The sequence below is a fragment of the Mirounga angustirostris genome, unplaced genomic scaffold, assembly GCF_029215605.1.
Source record: "Mirounga angustirostris isolate CCGP_5_RB_7025 unplaced genomic scaffold, mMirAng1.0.hap1 SCAF_2, whole genome shotgun sequence".
NCBI classification, from domain to species: Eukaryota; Metazoa; Chordata; class Mammalia; order Carnivora; family Phocidae; genus Mirounga; species Mirounga angustirostris.
Genome location: NW_026991710.1, coordinates 159,537,602 through 159,552,378, shown reverse-complemented (window position 1 = coordinate 159,552,378; position 14,777 = coordinate 159,537,602).

Genomic DNA, 14,777 nt, shown 5'->3' with positions numbered 1-14,777 from the left:
GTCTTTTACCATGCATTTTTAAATGAACAAGACTCTATTAAGAAGTAAATGTTAGAAATCGACCTGGGTGCAAAGGGAGGGGTCACTCACAAAACCAGCAGCCTTCGCTAGTGGAAAAGCTAGAGGGAGCAACTTCCATCTTGCGGATTTAGGCGGGAACTCGTCTTCCCCAGCCTTGGAAGCACAGCGTGCGGGTCTCCCCCGAATGCCTCTCTTGTTTGGCTCATCCTGGCGCGTTGGCCGAAGCCCTATCTCCTCCCCATGCCACTGATTTATGCCCGAAGGAGGCTTAGCCCTAGCCAGTTAGTGCAAGACCAGCCCTAGGAAAGCCTGGGGAGAGGAGCTGGGGAAAGCCTCCTCCGGGCAGCCCTCCCTGACTTTGCTCCGGGCCTCTCCAGTTCTAGAAAAAGACTTCACATCTCACAAGGTCTCCCGGCTTCTTTTCCAAAATTCGGGAACTTAAAGAACCAACTTCAGAAAAGTATAGATGAAAGGATGACAAGCCGATAGGAATTATACAGCTGGGGCGTCTTGGACTGGAGGCTAGAGGTTGGCAGCCCGCTATAAATGGACTTCCTCACTCAGCTCCCCCACTTCAGGGCCTTCTGGTCACCCAAATACCCTCCACCATCCCCACACTCTGGTATCCGATGCAGCTTTTCCCTCTTCCAAGGGCTCTATTCAAGGCTCCCAAATTACCACATCCCTCTTTCTCCTCCAAAAATTTGTTAAACTGTCTTTTAACCCCAGTGGGTATACGAAGGACAACTATGAAACATATGTGGAAGCTTCGCCTGACCCCCTTTCAGGTGAAGGGGGCTGAGAAAGCAGCAATGGACACCCAAGAGTGGCTTCCACTGACTTCTCTTGTTGGGTGGGGGGGTTAGAATGTGGTAGCAAGAGGTGAGCGGCTGAGGCCTTTTAGGGACTTGGGGTCACCAGGCCTTCACAAGGACAGTGGACAACACCAGCCAGATCATCGTTTAGCTTGTTGTGGCTGTGGGGCACTCTGGCCTTGGGCCCTCTTTCCTCCCTATCTGTATAAGCTTCTCCCACTACAGCCTACCCTCTGCTGACCCCAGGCCTCAACTTGAGCTGCCCTTACATATGGCAGTCCAAGTGCCATACCATTATTTCCTGAGCATGTGCTGTATGTAAGGCTCCCCTCGGCCAGGATCTGCAGAGGAAATACAGATGAACACATATTAACCATGGGCAATTTAATCTATAAAATCTTTATAAAATGGGAATTTAAAAAAAAACCCTCAAAGAAATTATATGAGACACTGTACACAGAACAGCGAGTCGAATGTCTGGTTCATAGGAAGTTGTTCATAAAATGTCACCCCTTTCCTCTGGGATCTAGGAAAAGGATTGGGAACCTATGACAAGGCATAAAACTTAGTGCAAAATGAGAAGAGAAGATAAAAGGCTACAGGGATCCGAAGACTACTATGTAGAGTATGAGGGATAGGAGATCTTGCAAGAGGGAATCATGGGAGAAAGGAGAGTCAGTAGGTGTGACCAAAAGCCCCTGGGGTTCACTGACACACTTTCACACACCCTCAGGTACTATATTCCTTCAGACCACCTGGAAGGGCCCATCCCAGCCATCCTGAGCTAACCAGCAGGCAAGCCTCCTGCCCACCCACCCACCTTGCCTGTCCCTCCACCATCAAAGATCCAGAAGTTATGATGTGCAAAGGGGAGGGAAAGAGAACACTTAGGCCTTTAGTTTCTTCCCTTTGCCTAGACCTACTCATCTTGTGGAGTGGATTCTCTGGAGGGCAAGAGCAGTAGCAGAGAGGGAAGAAGGACTGGGGGAGGGGGCTGCAGCCCCACTGCAGTACACACACGTGCAGTACACACACATGTGCATATACATACACACACATGCTTACACACACACAGGCACATGCACACACGCATTAGCCACAGAGCTCAGCTGACCAGACCTGTGCTGCCCCCAGCAGAATCTCATCCCTTCCTTTCCTTCAGTGAAGGGAAGAAGGCTGAGTGAGTGTTCCCTTGCCCTGGAGATAAAAACCAACCAGGAATAAAAAGAAGGTGCCAGCTAAGACATGTCAGAAACCAGCATGGGACAGCAGCCCACCAGAGTCTCCTGCAATCAATCAACCAGCACAGACTTATTGGACCCCTTTTCTGTCCCCAGCACAGCATCAGAACTGCCCCTGCCCGGGAAACATTTACAGACAGAGTTACATGCACATGCATGTACCCATGAAAATAGTGAGCAAGGGCGCCTGGGTGGCTCAGTTGGTTAAGCGACTGCCTTCGGCTCAGGTCATGATCCTGGAGTCCCTGGATCGAGTCCCGCATCGGGCTCCCTGCTCGGCGGGGAGTCTGCTTCTCCCTCTGACCCTCCTCCCTCTCGTGCTCTCTGTCTCTCATTCTCTCTCTCTCAAATAAAAAATAAAATAAAAAGAAAAAAAAAGAAAAGAAAATAGTGAGCAACCCAAAGGCACACTGGGGTCAAGTAGGAGAAAAGAAGAGTACCACTGGATTTCAGGACTTGCTGGGGAGGCAGGATTCCAGGTGGACCTGGAAGAATGGGTAGAATTTGGCTGCAACAGAGGAGAGAGCTCTGAGAAGGGGACAGCATAGGTAAACACACAGTGGTAAGAAAGGTTTGAGAAACAGTTCAAGAGTGAGAAGGAACCATGGGCACAGGTCGGCACCGGCTAATGGAAGAAGATCTGGAAGGTCCCATTGCGATGGACAGTGGAGGACCAAGCTAGCGAAGGCTTTGGACTTGCTCCCCTAGAAGCCACCGAAAGTTTCTGAACAGACAAGTGACATGACGAAAATGGTATTTTCGGAAGATTGATCCGACAACTCTGTGAAGGATGGAGACAGGAGAACAGTTAGGAGGCAATTATAACAGTCTCACCCAAGGTAAGGAGGACCTAAAACGGGAGGAGGTGGCGGTGGGCGTGGCGGAGGTGATGGTGGGCATGGAGAAGGTAGTGGTGGGCGTGACAGGAGGTGACGGTGGGCGTGGACAAGGAGGCGGTGGTGGGCGTGGCGGGAAGTGACGGTGGGAGTGGACAGAAAGCAGTGGTGGGCAGGGATAGGAGGAGGTGGGCGTGGAGAAGGGGGTGGGTGTGGCAGGAGGTGATGGTGGGTGTGGACAAGGAGGTGGTGGTGGGCGTGGCGGGAGGTGACGGTGGGCGTGGACAGAAAGCAGTGGTGGGCAGGGATAGGAGGGCGTGGAGAAGGAGGCGGTCGTAGGTGTGGACAGGAAAAGGCGTCAGAGGCAATATCAAGATAAACCTGCAAGCCGTTGGTGACAGTTTGATCATAGAGGCCTGGGAGGGGGGAAATTGCCTCCTACTCAGACAGTGGTCAAGCCAGGATAGGGTGACCAGCCCTGACTTCTCAGGCTTTGCCATTGGAAAAAATAAAGTAACCAGCTTTATGGCAAGATACATGCATGCTGTTATTTCTTTCATTCTTATAATAACTCTGTGGGGTAGGTACTATTAACAGCCCCATTTATAAATGAGAAACCTGAGACAAGAAAAGTGATTTAACTCTGCTAAAGTCATATTTTAAGTGGCAGAATCATGATTCGAACTCTGGCAATTGGGATCCAGGGTTCCTCCCTGGTAACCTATGTGTCCTAAATAAATAAGCAAAGTGATGGCCCTCCAGCCTGTAACTTTTCATGTCCCAGTTAGCATCTTAAATACTCCCTTTCTCCCTGCCCTGCCCAGCAACCAATGTGAAGACATTGTAAAAACTGAAATTTCTTTTTTCTTTTTCCTGTAGTCCTTGTCTCGCCTCATTCTTGGAGTTCAAGTAGAGAGCCTAGCAAGGATCCTGTCCAACATGGCGAAGCTGCACAGTGCCCAGCTCATCCATGGGCTTTCCCAGCCCTGTTCCAGCCCTCTGTCTCCCTCATAATGGCAGGCTGAACACCCTTACCAACACTCCCTCCCCACAGGGCCACTCCAGATCCCTGAGGCCCAGCCTAGAAGGAGAGAACTAGTCTGGGAATGGAGACCAGCAGGGATTTAACTAAACCATCTGATCCCCAAGAGTGAACAGGGCTGCTGGGCTGGGTGGGTGGGATCAGGCTAGGAGAGAAGAAATGCAAACTGCAGGGGGGGGGGGGGGGGCTTGATTTCCGTCAGTGTTCTCTGTGCTTCATCATTGTCTTTAGAGGTAGGCACCGCAGGAGGTGACAATCTGGCTTTACTTAGCCTCTCCCCAGGGCATCAGAGACCTCTCTGCAGCCCCACCCATGCCAGGGAGTCCCCAAGCCCCGGGGTAGCCCATTAGAGAGGGAGGAAGCTGCTGCCGCTGCAGGGATGCAAGAATGCAGGAATGCAGATGGGACGTTACTCCTAGAGCTATCAGAACCACCTTATGTGGCTATAGCACCTCAGAGTTTCATGGCCTTCTCCTCCCCGATCTGGAAGCCCTTACAGCATCTCTGGGAAGGGGGCGTGGCAGGATTGGCTTCCCTTCCAAGCAAACCAACTCAGGCTTGAAGAGGTCCCACGATGTGGCCAAGGTCACAAAGCAGTAGGCAAGTGGCAGAGCCAGGACTCAAAAGTAGGTCCTCCCACACTCTTGTCTAGCGAGATTTCCCCTTCTAACACAGAAACCAAGCAGGCATCCTGCCAGGGTGCTGGGCCTCTCCTCTGCTTTCTCCCACATAGGAGATCATGGAGGAGAGGGAGAAGGCACCCAATAATTTTTGGCAGTGCCTTTCTTTCATCCAGGACAGGTCTAGGAAGGACTGTTTCTCTAAACTTCTCTTTCACCTGAAGTCACAGATATCCTGAGAAAACTGCAAAACCCCATTTCTCCTCTGCCCCCTTCACAGCTCCCCAATGGCAGCATGAGCTGAGCTGGTAAATGGCCCTTCTGAGCTACTGTCAGCTTAAAATACCCCAGCTCACTGTCAAGCCTCCTCCCCAACGGCCCTGACTGCAAAGCTTGCCACCCACCCGTGTTGGCACCATCCAGGCCACGGCCCAGAGTTGTCCTGGTGCCAGCACTGTGCTTGGCAGACCCCAGCTGCCTGGAACAACCCCACAGCCTCTCCTGAGCATGCACACCCTCCCCAGCTCTCAGGCACTGGCAATCTGCCAGGTTACCAAAGGTCAGAGGCAGAATCCAGGGAGGGGGCAGTGATTGCTTCTGCTAAGCTGTGGGGAGCCGGCTCCTGCTGCCTGGTGCCCCCCAGGAGAGCTCTCAGACCCAGCAGCTCCCCACAGGGACTATGTCTTTATTTAGCCAAGCCTGGCAAAGTGGGTGGAGCACCAGAGCTAGGTCTGAGATGGACTGTCACTTAAAGGTCTCCAGGGAGCTGGAAGACAACTCACAAGGGGCTCTGGACAGAAAACAGGGAGCAGAATGTCCCTCTCTGAGCAGACATGCCTTCCCTGGACCCAACAGAGAGTTTAGACAGATGAGCACATTTACCTTTATGGCCCACCTTCCTCACCCTGACCTCTCATCCTGGGAACTTCTTTTCCCATCCTCCAAAATGTTCTCTCCTTACCTCCACCAACCCCATGCACTATGCTTTCCTACTATCCTCTCTCTTGCCCCAGTAGGAAAGTCTGAAACGATGCTACTCCCAAGGGGAGGGGCAGTGTTTAATCCAAAAGAATGAAGTGCTAATGGTAGAATTTCAATCATCATGAGCCTTCAGGCTCTCAGGGTTGAAGGAAACTTGCAGGACAAGAATAAAGAGCCAACAAATGCATAGCACTCAACAGCTTACAAAGATTTTTTTCTGTAAATTCATCTCCCTTGTGCTCCCCCTGTCTCTGAGGTGGGCATTTCTCAGATAAAAAAAACTTGAAGTCAAGACATCAAGTGACTTATCCATGATCACATAGTGAGTTGCTGACCTTGGACTTGAACCCAGACCCAACTGATTCCAAATTTCCTATTTGTGAGGTGGCCTCTGCTCAAACACTTCAGTAAAATAAAAATAAAGGACTTTTTAGTTGTAAAAACGAAGACAATTTCGCAGAAACAGTCACTATGCTTTGGGGTCGCCATGGTGAGTTCTGGGGGCCCCCTTCCCCATCTGCTTCAGGAGTGAGCCGCGCACACCTGGTGCACTGCTTGGGACAGTTCTGGCTATTCCTGTGGCCTGGAGCTCCGTGGTAAAGAGGACTATCCCCTTTCCACAGATGTGAAAGCCAAGGCCTCCAAAGCTCAGCACTTACCACACTCTACTGAAAATGCCTGTTTTCTTGTCTATACTCCTCACCCCACTCAAAGCTCTATGCAGACTGGACCCACATCTTCTTCATCCCCATATGGTCAGAGGCTGGCGCGTAATCAGTGTTCAGGTAAGTACTTGTTGAATGAATGAATGAATGAATGAATGAATGAATGAATGAATGAATGAATGAATGATGTCCCTTCCCTGACCTAAGCTCAGCACAGAGGCTCAGACCTGGGATCGCTGACCTGGGTCAAAGCCCTTCTTTTTCTGGACTATTGGTGGACTCACTAGGGTCTAACTGACCCATATAGAATGCTTCTCTTTCCTCCCATTCTGTTCTCCTTAGGAAGAACTGATAAATCTGACCGAAGGACTTCTTTGCCATTTAAGTTCAATTCAAGCTAGATTAGCTTATATTCTTCACTTTAAAGTCTAATTCCATAAAGACTTAGTACATTAACAGTTCATTAGAATTCCTGATCGACACAATGAACTGCCTGGCTCTCACTTATTAGCATGTAATCCCCCACCCCCTGCACTTCAGCCCAGTGACCCCAATAATATTTACTCTGAAGAAATGAAGCAGCTACAACCTCGGTTCTCCCCAAAACTGGCCCCCCCAAAGTGGGTGATGAAGACACAGCCCGCAGAGAATGGGCAACGGTGCCAGGAACACGGGTCTCTCCCAGGAAAGGGTTTCTGAACAGAGGAAAGAGTAGAGCTGGTCTGTGCCCTCCCACAGGTCATGCTTCCATACTCCGAGCCCCAGCGTGCACCCTGTCGGGGAGGGGGGCCTCCACTCTCCAACCTTGCCTTCCACCAGACTGACCTGCTCTCCCACTTCCTTTCAGCCAGCTGCCACTTCAGAAGGCAGTCTGATAAACAGATCCTAAGCCAAGTGATAATCCATGCATTTTAAGGTTGTCGGTGTGTTGCATTTTCCAGAACTAGCAAAATTGATAACAGTCTTTATGTGTGATCAATCCTGATCAATCAATCATTGAATTCTTCAATACCTTCTTGATACTCCTCTCTGACACATACACATTTTAAAGAAATATGAACAGAGAGACAGGGCCTTAAAGCAAGGTAATGGTTCTCTAATGGTGGAAATCAGGCACCAGGAGAAAGGGATTCAAGTGAGATCCGAGAAGGCAAATCTGCTTCGTTCATGCACTACTCCCCTCTCCTAACCACAGCAGATACTGCTAATTGATCGCAGTTACAACCTCTCAGTGCAGCGCTCCAGGCTGCCATAACCAGTCACTTGCAGTGGGGACGCAAGTTCATCTAATCCATCTGCAAGTGTTGCTTGATGAATTCTCAATGCCCTCCGGTCCTCAGATCTGGGCTTCTGGGAGGTGTCTGGGAAGCTGCTCCCTTCACCCTTCAAATCACACTATTGCTGACCCCACGGTACCCAGCCGTGCCAGGAGTGTCCAGTGGGCGTGTCAAAGGGCTTCTCAAAAGAGAGAGACCTTTCCACTCCCCAAAGGAGGACAGGGAACGAGTCTGTTGGAAGAGACCTACTGGGCCAAGAAAAACAACTGGCCCCTTTTGGAATCTGATGCCTAATTAAAACCGATCCCTGCCCCAGAGAAGCTTCTCCCTGCCATCAGCCCTGAGGGCGAGGGCATCTCTTCCCTAAGTGCGGTTCGAAGCCCCTGCCAGACCACCACACCCGGATGCTCCATCCGTCTGCTCCCTGGATGGGATTCAGGCCACCAGAGAATGAGAAAGGGCTGCCCCTCTGCCCCCCTACCCTGGGGAGGAGCTAGGAATAGGGGAGGCCCCAGGGCTGATGTTCTGTTGGCCAATGAGTGTTCTGGGAGCGCTTAAATGGACTGCACAGGTACGACAATGAGCCAGCCACACATAATATCACCTGCTTGGCAGCTAACGCAGCCCCGCATTTCCCCAGGGGTAGGAGACAGACACCACGTGAACCCCAGCGGATGCACGCAGCTGGAGGGCGGGCACGTTCCCCACCCTGCACACCCCCGTCACAGATCTGTCCCTTCAGAATTCAAGTTGCAGCTTCCTTTCCCACCTCCCTTTCCCTGCGGGCGGGTTCCTTCCCATTTTTTCATGGGGGCACCGAATTGAGCACCGACTACGCTCCAGGCACCGTCCTACTGCTGAGGATATGGCAGACAAGGCCTCCTCCCGCAGGGAGCTCCTGTCCCTGTCCTCTGAGCATCCCTCCTTAGTCCAGCCTGGCCCTTCTCCAGCTTCTAACCGCCCCCCCACACCTGGGGCTCCCCACTGGCCTTCAGAAATAGAAAATGCAAATATAATGGGAATGCCCCCCAAAGCACCCTGGCAATATCTCATTCAGGCCTCAAAATGGCCTGGGCAGTCAACGGGCTGTGATTCTTAGTCGTGAAGCTGGGGCCCACGGCCGGCTGTGCTGCTTACTAGCTGCATGACCTCGGGCCAGTCCCCTAACCTAGCCGCACCTCAAGAAAACAGTGATGATAGGCCTACACTGCCCACACACAGCCGTGGCTCGCTCAGCCAGCATTTAGGCACCTGCTGTAGTAGACACTGACACACAAACTCGACAAACGCTGTCTTGAGTAGGACAATATCGAGGCGCTTCCAACCTGGTTGTGGAAGGCAGATGTTAGAACAAAGAAGTGTAACACCGTTTGGAAGCTAAACACTGGTAGAATTAGAGCACAGTAGGGAGAGGGATTGATTAAAACCTGGATGGGCGGCGTAGCAGTGGGGATTTAAGGAAGTCATTACATAAAGAATTAACATTTCCTGAGCTCTTGCCAGGGGCCAATTCCCATATATGTAATTGCTCCTAGGATGGAAATGATGGTGCGAACCTGCTCTATAGTAAACTGTGGAAAGCTGTCCAGTGAAAGCTATTAGTTTTACCGTTAAGATAAAATGTCAGACCTCAGTCGACCAAAATGGGTTGTATTAGTTAAGCTAGGCTAAGCTACAGCAGAAAACACCTGCAGGGTCCCCGAGGCTTACACTACAAAGGTTTCTTTCTTCTTCATGCAACATGCTCAGCTCAAGTTTGCAGGGAGCACTGCTCCACAGGGATCCAGACTGAGGGACGCGCTATCACTTCATGGCTGCTCCTCCTGGAACAGCCACTGAGGCAGGAGCAGAGAGAGCTGGAGTGTAGACAGCTGGCCAGAGTGATCCATGTCACCTTCACCCATGGCCCATTGGCCAGAACCATGACGTGGTCCTGTCTGACAGCAGTGGGACTGGCAGATGTGGAGAAAGAGATGGAAGGTGTGGTGGGCATCAATGTCTCCATCGTGGGGGCCGAAGAAAAACTCTGCCTCCCGCAAAACCCATTTAAGTATCTGGTAGAAAAGACTTTTGTCAACTGTAAACCCTGCTGCTGTTACAAGACCAAAGAATATCTGTGAAGGGTGCCTGGGTGGCTCAGTCGTTGAGCGTCTGCCTTCGGCTCAGGTCATGATCCCGGGGTCCTGGGATCGAGTCCCACATCGGGCTCCCTCCTCGGGGGGGGGGGGGGCCTGCTTCTCCCTCTCCCGCTCCCGCTGCTTGTGTTCCTGCTCTCGCTATCTCTGTCTCTGTCAAATAAATAAATAAATAAATCTTTAAAAAAAAAAAAAAAAAAGAATATCTGTGAATTAGATGTCTCCTAGGGATGAGTCGAGGGACCAAAGGGAGGTCACACCTGCCGGGTGGAGGGCAAAGCAGGACGGGTTCCTTATCCCCTGAGGAGACTTGCCGACACAGCTGAAACAGCCCCAGCCAGTCCCACTAGATGCAGGCCTCCTTTGCCTCTTCCTCTGGTCCCACACTCCCTTTGGCAGCTCTGCCACAGCTTTGTATTTGTTTATTTTTCCTGCCGGGGTTTTTGCAGTATTTCTCCTAAGTGGGACAGCTACATCAATAAGTTCCATTGCATCACAAGCGTGATTGAAGAGCAGAGGGCTGGCTCGCTGGCTGGGGCTTCTGGTCTGATGCACAAGGCGCTCTCTCTCACACACACACCCTCCACCACGGCAGTCCGGCCCCTTCTGCCCTCTTCAGCCCTTTTCCTTGCCTCCGGCCGCCAATTCTGTTCTGCTCCAGGACCCCTGCTCCAGCCTGCTGGGTCCATACATCCATCTCCCAGAGCCCCCTCCCCAGGTCTTACCCTCCTCCAGCCCAGAGCTTTCACTCAAGACCCTGCTTCCACCTAGAATATCCTTTCGCCATCCCTGCCTGTCAAAATCCTCCCCAGATACACACAAAAATGTCAACAGCAGTTATCTCTGGCTGATGAGATTACAGATTATCTTTATCTTCTTCTTTCCAATTTTCTCTATTTGGAGATTTGGGGGAATGAGTGCATGTTATTTTTATAATCAGAAAAACACAATGAAGTCATGCTTCAAGTCCCTGCCCTCCTGCAAGGCTCCCCCTCACCTCGGCTGACACTTCTTTTTCTCCTCTGAAATTCTGTGGCTCTTGGCCTGATCACAGACTGCTTTGTACTCTAGTGAGTTTGCTGTGTATGAATGTCTGATATCCACAAATTGCAAGCGCTGGGAGAGCAGGGCCCCATTATTCACATCTGCCCTACCCTGCATAGTCCTTGCATATACTATGGCTCCAGGCAGATACTAAGTTATGAGTGACACTTCCCAAATCCCGGGCTTCTAGGGATGGTCCCAGTATAACTCACATTGGCTTGGGGAAGTGGAATCATAGGAAGTTAGAATGAAGGGCCCTTGGAGTGTATATAACTGAATGCCCTGCATCTATTCAGACCGTTTCTGACATTACATTTGCCCACTAATAGGGTTTTATTACTCCCACTATGTGAGCAGCCAAACTAAGCCTAGAGAGGCAAAGCGATTTGGCCCAAAAGTCCAGAACCCACATCTCCTGTTGCCCAGCCCATACCTTAACCACTAAACCACAGCTGCCATTCCAAGACCTAATTAATAGTCATTTCTCCCCCCCAGTCAGCACCTGGACATGGCTTGCCAGGTTAATAATTTGTTCATTAGGCGCCTAATGAATTACTTGTTAATTGCTAACTTGATGAACAGCCAGCAGTCCCCATCTGCCTGGAGAAATGGCAGCGAACAACCGCACAAGGGCCAGCCAAGCCCCAGCCGCCGGAGAGCAGGAACTTTCGGCCTGAGCATGGTGGCAACAGCTCCCAGGAGACAAGCCTGTCCTGGCCGGCACCCTGAGCACTGGCAGGACACTGTTTCTGGGCCTGGAAGTCCCCTGCAAAGGTCCAGAGCAGCCCGGATTTGCCTCCCCTGAACCGTTCTGGCCCCCGCCCCACAAAACCTCCCCTCATGATTCCCTTTCAGTTTTATTTTCTCTGTGCTCCCACCACTGGAAGTTAGCACCACTCAATTTAAACTTCACCTATACACATAGAATTAGATGCCATTGTGTTTTCTCTGAGTGCCAGGCTTCTCTCCCCATCTTGAAGGCAGCGACGATATCTTCTCAGACTTTAAGCTTGCCAAGGGTGCAAACCACCTCTTTCTTCTTCATGCCGGTGTCTCCTGGCCGCCTAGTGCCCAGCTCACTGAGTATTCATTAAAGGCGTGAATACTTTGTCCTTTTCTTTGTAAATCTACATTAGTCTGCTCAGGCTGCCAGAACAAAATGCCACAGACTACGAGGCTTAAGCAACAGGCATTGATTCTCTCAAGCTCTGTAGGCTGGAAGTTCAAGATCAAGGTACTGGCTGGGTTGGCTCCTGACCAGGCCTCCCTGCTTGGTTTGCAGGTGGCCACCTTCTCCCTCTGTCCTCACACAGTCTTCCCTCTGCATGTGAGAATCTCTGGTATCTCTGTGTGTGACCAAATGTCCTCTTCTTAATTGGATGTGGGCCCACCCTAACGGCCTCATTTTAACTTAATTGCCTCTTTAAAGACTTTATTTCCAAATACAGTCACATTCTGAGGCCCTGAGCATTAGGGCTTCGCACAGGAAGTTGGGGGGGGGGGGGCGGTGACACAATTCAGCCCCTAACAACTCTCCCTTCATAATGCCTACCTCCATGCCAGGCACATATTAAATATTTCACACGTGCCCCAAAGTTGATAGGCATTCTGTTTTCTCCGGGGAAGGGCTCATCTCTGTGGCCTGGGCTCCCAATCCTGCAGAGGCCCCTGAAAGACTCTAGGGCGGAGTGTTCAAGGTGAACCCCTTTGGTGCTGTCGGCTCCGAAATCCTAACAGCTCTGTTAGTTTGGAAATCCTTTCAGAGCAGCACTGAACAGAGAGGATGATTGTTGATATTTGCATAGCAATTTTGTTTTATCAGAGCACGTTCCCATTTCATGGTGTCCATCGTAGGGACAAAGAATTGAATTAAGGACTTTCCCGATCAAGCTAAGCCCAGTGTGACTTCCCCTCCCAGGGTCCTTCCTTTCGAGCCCCAGTAGGACCGGCCTCGGTCATTTTCTTCTCTGTGTCTGCACACCCAGGCCGGGGCCAAGGCACAGAGGGGAGGCTCAGGGGAGGTTTGGCCTGAATGATAAGGGAGCTGCCAGGAAAGCCTCCACAGGGAGCAGCAAGAGGCTGAAGACTCAGAACTGACCGCCCCCCCACCAAGTACCCCCCTGGCAAAACAAGCCTTAGGGCCCAGCAGATGGCTGGCTTTGGTATCTCAGGATCCCCCGCCCCCACCCCCACAGCCCAGCTTTTCAGTTAAGGCCCTGAAGGCCAAGGTTAAATTGAAAATGAGTCTGGGAAATAATATATCTATTATCACTTTCACACTGCTCCCAGGAACGATAAGGAAAACGTGTTTACAGTACAATCGCAAAATGATTTCACATATTATTTATTTTTATCCTTTATATCACAGGTATTTTTAGAAGCCGCCTCAAATCCACTGTGGAATGAAACAGGGTATGAATTTTAAAAAATACACTATTTCATGTCATCCTCAGAACAATGCTTCAAAGTGGATTTAGAAGGATATCATTATACCCATTTGACAGATGAATAAAGCAAGACAGAGAGAGGTCGAGTATTTGCCCAAAGTCATTCAGGGAGCAGATTCATAAACCGGACCTTCACTCACACTCCAGTCCACTTCCCTGGAGTCACTGGATTGGTGTGGGAGGAACCCTGAGGAACAGATCTGGAGAACTCCCTTCTGAGGGCAGGACGGAAGAGAAAGGTCAGCAGGAGCAGTTCCCAGATTCTGGCGGCAGCTCTATCTTCTTTAGCAGACAGCACTTTTAAACAATTTGCATCTGAATGATTTCAGCTGTGGGGCAGACTCCCCAGCCCCCACGGGCCCCACCATGCCCTGCCATATCAATCCCCGGCTGTCCCAGTCCACATTGCCATCAGGACGCTCAATGCCTTTGGAATTTGCAACCCGTTTGATCTGTGAACAGCATCCTTGCAATGGGCTTCCTGGGGCAGCCTCACGGATGTCAGGGGTGGGAGAGAACTTCAGGTATGCTACAGGGCTCAGGAAAGGGAGTAGGGGGACAGCAAATGCAAACTGCATGCCCCTCCTCACCCAGCAACATAATTCTGCCAAGGTCAGGCAGACTCTGCACCCAGTGCCTTAAGACCCAGATGCTGCTTCTCCTACAGTCCTGGGCATAAGCGGACCCCACAATTGTTATCCTCCTGATCATCCTCTAATATGTGGTATGTAATAGGGACAGAAGTAACAAACCACGGTCTCTCACCCCTCAGCTCGAAAAGGAGAATTTGTGAGCCCCAAGGTCTCCCTCGAAAGCCAAATACAAAAGGCACATAGCAGATGACACTCCCCCCGCCCCCCGCTGATGAGCACAGGTCCCCAAACCCAAACAGGCCCCTGTCGCTATCCATTACTCTGGACTCAGGGAGTGGAAATGAGCCACAACATGGGGTCTTCTCCACACGTCCTCACCAGGTATGTCTGTCTCTAGCTTGGGTATAGTCAGCCTCCCCCTTTCCCCACCTCCCCTAATTGGTCTAGAACCTTAAATTTCCTTTGTCCCGTACTGATGTCCCTAGTCCCTTCAAGTCCCCCCCTCCCCAGGCAGAGTCCTTCCTGGGCATGTGCTGCCTGCATAGATCAAAATCTACAACCACTTGGGGCCAGCTCCTTGGCTCACTGAGGATCCAAAAGGAATGGGCTCTAGGGGAGCAGGAACACGGCACACGGGACTGAGGGAACGGAAGCATCGAAGGAGCTGTCACTCAGAGACCCAGTCTCACCAGGACCAGAGCAGTGCCAAGGATCCAGGAGAATGCCATCCCCGGAGTGGGCTATGGGCCCTGGACCGAGCAGATGGCAATGGTGGGAGTGTCAGTTGCAGAGGCCTGCTTCTCAGGGACTCTGGCTAAAAGAGGAGGTGGTGCGGGACCAAGGCTCAGTTCCCGGAAAGAAGCCGTGGGGATGAGGTGAGAGACGCACTGAGGCACACCTAGTGCAGCTCACGCCCTGGGTACCAGGCTTGGGGACGGAGAGGAGCCCTGGCAAGCAAACAACCCCCGGGGGGGAAGAGGGACCTGGAAAGCCACCCGGCCCCCCTCCGGACATCAGGGGAGGGGGCTGCCTCTTGATGGCCTTGCCGAAATACTTGACA